Source organism: Lepus europaeus, chromosome 8 (assembly GCF_033115175.1).
Source record: "Lepus europaeus isolate LE1 chromosome 8, mLepTim1.pri, whole genome shotgun sequence".
Taxonomy (NCBI): Eukaryota; Metazoa; Chordata; class Mammalia; order Lagomorpha; family Leporidae; genus Lepus; species Lepus europaeus.
This window is the reverse complement of record NC_084834.1, coordinates 53,043,971-53,049,676: the sequence shown is the minus strand read 5'-3', so window position 1 is coordinate 53,049,676 and position 5,706 is coordinate 53,043,971. Positions and strand designations below refer to the sequence as shown.

General features: G+C 39.2%; 1 pseudogene; it reads right to left on the bottom strand.

Annotated features, from left to right (window-relative positions):
• Positions 1-4,435: 4,435 nt before the first annotated feature.
• LOC133765538 (transcription elongation factor A protein 1-like) lies at positions 4,436-5,328 on the bottom strand (annotated as a pseudogene).
• Between the last annotated feature and the right edge of the window lie 378 nt (positions 5,329-5,706).

The following is a 5,706-nucleotide window of genomic DNA, read 5'->3' as shown; positions in this document are numbered from 1 at the left end:
GGCCGGTGCTGTGGCACAGCAGGTTAAAGCCCTGGCTTGAAGCGCTGGCATCCCATATGGGCGCCGGTTCTAGTCCCAGCTGCTCCTCTTCCAATCCAGCTCTCTGCTATGGTCTGGGCTAGCAGGAGAAGATGGCCCAAGTCCTTGAGCCCCTGCACCCGCGTAGGAGACCTGGAAGAAGCTCCTGGCTCTTGACTTTGGATCAACACGGCTCCAGCCTTTGAGGCCATCTGGGGAGTGAACTATCAGATGGAAGACCTCTCTGTCTGTCTCTCTCTGTAACTCTGTCTTTCAAATAAATAAAATAAATCTTTAAAAAAATAAAGTACAGCAGCCTAAAAAGCAGATGTGATTTTCAGGAGAGAGAGTAAAGAGAGGAGTTAAACTAAGAATTTTTTTGACTTGGATAGAAGTGAGAAACTACTTCAGTCATTCATTTTAAGGCATCAAGTAGGTCTTTCGTTTACTTTCTGGAATTAACTATTTTCATAACTCATTTGTCTACGTAAATGAGCAAATGACCTCTATGTGTGCCTAGAAATGCAAATCTGTTCAGTTCTGACCTTCTAGAATGCCATCCTAGTTTTTTTTTTTTTTTTAAGTAGTATTCATTTGAGTTATATGGAGAGAAGGAGACTGAGAGAGAGAGGGAGGGAGAGAGAGAGAGAGATATACAGATTGTCCATCCGCTGGTTCACTCCCCAGATGGCAGCAATGCCAGAAGTCAGGAGCTCCCTCTGGGTTTCCCATATAGGCGACAGGGACAAAAACACTAGTGCCATCTTTTTTTCCCAGGCTATTATCAGGGAGCTGGATCGGAAGTGGAGCAGTCAGGACTCAAACCAGTGCCCATGTGGAATTGCCAGCATTACAGGCAGCGGATTAACCCACTGTGCCACGATGCCAGTTCTTTTGGCTGTTTCTTGATCATGTTTTCCTTCTACTTTCCTGGCTGATAAGGCTTTATAACCAGGCCCATACCTAAAAACGTTTGCTATTGGTTTGCTCTACAAGAAACTGACCTTAGGAACTTCCTGTCTTTCAATATGGAATTTACTTAACCAATAAAAAACAAAAAGCCACCTAATTACAAAACACCTTTTAATGATTCCCCAAATTCTTGTAGCTGAGACATTCTGCAGACAATCTCTACCTTGGTCATTATCAGGCATTTATTGCATTTTGCTAGGTATTTTAAGGTTCTAATAAAGCTCTGTTCTCTGGTTGTAAGGTGTTTTCTAGGGTTATTTTGCTAAGCTGCATGTGTCTTCACTCTGAATCCAAATATGTGAATGTACATTTTCATTAGGATTGGGGTGTGATTTGGGGTGGGCAAAGGCAGGAACAAAGATTGGAAGGAGATGTATGTTGGCAACTGGGATCATTGAAGCAGCAGAATTATTTAATAGTTTGTAATTCAGAGACATAATTGTAGCCCAAATATAGTTTAGGAGAGTTCAGTTCTTCATCCTTTTTTTTTACTTTTATTAGCACAAGAAGTAAAGGATTTTATCTCAGTCTTACATGTACATTAAATTTATCCAGATTGCTTGGACGTGAATGGAGCAGTTTGGATTCTATACCGTGATTGTGTGTGAAAATTCAGCTGAACATTTTGCACTGTGATGATCAATGGCATAACCGAAATATGAAGTATGCAGGCAGCAAGCATGGTGGTTTCGTTTCACTATTGAGAGCTCATCTTATATAAAATATTCAAAGATGTGTATGAGCTTGGTGAATGTTGCCAAAATCCATATAAACAAAAACTAAAGCATTAAGTCCTGTTTAGATAATCAGAAAAGAGAATAGCAATTCAGAGGTTGCTATTATTGTCGCGGTTTTAAACTGTCATCTTCCCAGCAGGAGTAATGAGATTGATGAATATTGCCATTGAAACGACATAATTTTTGTTGTATTAAATGCATATTCTAGATGTTCAGCAACCCCTATTAAGTCTGTTTCCTGGTGTTCTTGCCAGTGATTTTCTTCCCATTATTTCTCGTTGCTAAGAATACACATTTTGTAACTATGATCTCTTTGTTACCACTGGCTATCCATGTCAATTATCATCTAAATAGCCCAAGCAAAGAAAATTTAAATTTGAACTAGCAAATAGCTGTCATCAACATATTATTAAAAGGAAGTCATTTTGAGAATCCCATGAAGTACATTAACATTCACACTCAGCAGGCTAAGAATGAAAACATGCTGAATTTAAAATAACAATTTTTTAGTGATCATGATAAGCATGCTTCTAAATAAGGTGACTGGCCCATGATCAACGAAAAGAAAATTATCCTTAGTGTGAATATATTGAGGTGGAAAAATGAAAAGATTTTAAATCAATAGACTTAAGGAATGACAACTGATGTTCTTAAGTTTCAGCACACAGACTATTACTAGTTCCTTTATTTAAAAATCTGCTGGCTTTCCTCTATCCTCAGAAATATCTTCTGCCTTGTTTATTCAGTAAGGGTGATGGATTCACAGTTATTATCCCCCATCTCATCCCATTTCCTTCATACTCAAAAACAAAGGCTGTGGGTGTAGACAAAGTAGGGCATCCATAATTTTTTTTTATAACAACAAAAATCTTTGTTGAATTAAAAATTTTTAAAAAAAATTTTTTTGACAGGCAGAGTGGACAGTGAGAGAGAGAGACAGAGAGAGGAAAAGGTCTTCCTTTTTCCGTTGGTTCACTCCCCAATGGCTGCTGCGGCCGGTGCACCGCGCTGATCCAAAGCCAGGAGCCAGGTGCTTCCTCCTGGTCTCCCATGGGGTGCAGGGCCCAAGGACTTGGGCCATCCTCCACTGCACTCTCAGGCCACAGCAGAGAGCTGGACAGGAAGAGGAGTGACTGGGACAGAATCCGGTTCCCTGACTGGGACTAGAACCCGGGGTGCTGGCGTCGCAGGTGGAGGATTAGCCTATTGAACCGTGGCACCAGCCTGAATTACAAATTTTAAAATTTGTAATTGTAGTCCCACTTAATTTAAAAGTGGGACTATTTTTATTATTCTTAAATTCACTCTATCAAAAACTTGTTTCAAATGATAAAAACAGAAGATTCACCTGCGAATTGACAAAGTACAGGTGTACTGGTGGGCCCTTTCAATGTTTTCTCTACCACATCAAAATGACTTATAAGAGGAAATGGGAAAAGGAGGGCAAAGGAGAGTGCAAAGCGCATACCAAGGTCTTTCTACATGTCTGACAGAATGCATCCAGCACAATGGAACACAGACTTTGCCACAGTGCCCTTAAGATATGCTACAACAAGTGTACTTTAGGGTACATTTTTTTCCCTTATTTTGACTAGAACAAATGGTGTTTACCTAAATGGAAAGTAAGACTTAATTTTATCATGAAACTACTTGTGATAGTCCATATTTTCAGTTTGTTCAACAACCTTATTCATCATCATGTAACAAAAAGTTAGCCAATAAGACTCAGGACAAAAATATTTTCTAGCAACTTTTATACCTAAAGAGCACAGCTTTAATCATTTTATATAATCCTTATGTTTAATCCTTGGTCAGTATAAATGTCCAAATCAAAATCGAGTCATGAGCTGTTTACAGTAACTACCCTATACTAAGATGCTAACATTTTCTTCTCAGTATGTCTTCCCACGAGGGAGGCAAAATCGTCTGAAGCTTTTATTCCTCACCTGTGAGGGCATTTATGAAAATCCTACTGAACTACAAAGGTGGTTTCTGCAAAACTAAAATATACTACAAAGTTAAACAGGTAAATAAACAACAAAACCAAACTGATTTCAACAAAGTCAAGTCATATTTCCAAAAGTAAAATCTATTAAGAACAAGTAATATACATGTATAAGAAATTACAAGAAATAAGGATCATGGTTAGTTACAGATGCAAAGTAATATCTAATTATCCCTGGCTTGTGAATAATTAAAATCAAATTCATATGCTAGTTCAAATGTTATATACAATTTAGATAAGCTGGTCAGTATTATTTGAATACACAACATATTTGGTAAACTTAAAATTATATTACCTTTTATATTCCTGTAATATCTGGTGTAAGTACATGCCTATATAAAAACAATGTAATTTTCATTTATGGGCTAACAGAGTGACAGAAAATGTCTACTGTGTATGTTTCAGAATGTAAAAGTTAAAGAACTTTTTTTTAAGGAGAAAACTTTAAATTACTGAAAGTTTAACTGATGAAAGTTTAATGTCAACTTACTTATAAAACAGATGCCATACATATGGTGGCCCTACTGATCTGACTACAAAAGGCATTTAAGGAAGGGATGTTCAGTTGAAAACAGATTAACCCAAGGGATGTATGTTGCTTTAAAAATTTGTTTTGCAGGAAACTAGTTGCTTGGCCTAGTTTGAAAGCTAATTACAAAATTCATTTTCTTAATGGTCCAGATATTTTGCCAATTCTTCCAACTCAACAGAACTTCCATCAACTTCCACATTCATTGCAAACAACAAATGTGGTCATCGGTTTATCAGCACTATGGGTTTGCACCTGAGTGTAGGTGCAGTTCTTTTTACATTTGCCACATGTGATCAAGTCAGTCTGCGTTCCACCTGTCTTGGCCATCTGATGTTCTCTGATGGCTTCTTTGGTCAAGCTTTTCCCCATCTCTTTGAGCTCATCACTAGCCATTTCCTCTGCAGTCATTCTAGCAAATAAATCAGGAGGAATATTCCCACACAATACATTTTTCCTTAAATTTGGATTTTTTGCATCTTTAAGATTTGATATCCTACTTTGTACTCTATTTTTGTATTTCATGTCTGTATTCCTTATTTCTTGGTATATAGCTTCCTCCATTTGAGATCCCAATTCTTTGTCATCAGCTCCAATAGCAACATAGCCATCTCCTGTTGGGAGAGCAGCAACCAGCATCTCCCTACACTTTAACTGCACAGAATCAGAAGTGCTTGGTGCCTGAGGGAAAGATGAAATGTAAGTATCTGAGCATTTGTCTCTTCCTTTCTGTTGCTCATGGTGCCACTGGAGCTACTTCCCTCTCTTGCCTCAGGGCTATTCTGTGATGTCATTGCAAGTTCTTTTTTTTTTCCTTCGGGGTCTTATCCTGTTGATGGGCAATAGCTTTTTCTAGGATCGATGAGAAACTTTGCTAAAGATATAACTTCTTCATCTGTACGTTGCTTGCGAATAGCGTTATCTGACATTCGAATTCTTGTGGACTGTAATAATTCCATGGTCATAGGAATATTCTTAAGCTCCTTCAGCAAATCCAACGCTCCAGCCGCGTTCTTCTGCACCATCTTGTCCATCTTCTTGGCAATGCGGACTACCTTGTTCTCCATGGCGCCGGCAGGTGTACCCCGCGCCTAGCCCTCTGGGGCTGTGAAATGGCAGAAGGTGGCGTGTAGAGGAGGTAGAGCAATCGTGAGTCCCACCACGGCAGGCCCGGGCCTAGGGCCTTCCTCACAAACCAGACCAGAGACGGCAGCGGTCGGCATCCATAATTCTAAGCACACTGGGTGAACAAAGAATATTGCTGAAAGCAATTGTCCTGGGGGAGGGAACCGATTTGTAAAGAAGCAGCTCACTGAGAAAGATCTTCAAGATTAAGTAGGAGTTCTGCGGTAGGTATAGTAGGGGAGGAAATAAAAGAAGAAAAGTACATTGGTGATGTGGAATCATGGAAGAGCCTGATAGACCTGGAGAAGAGGGGCCATCAC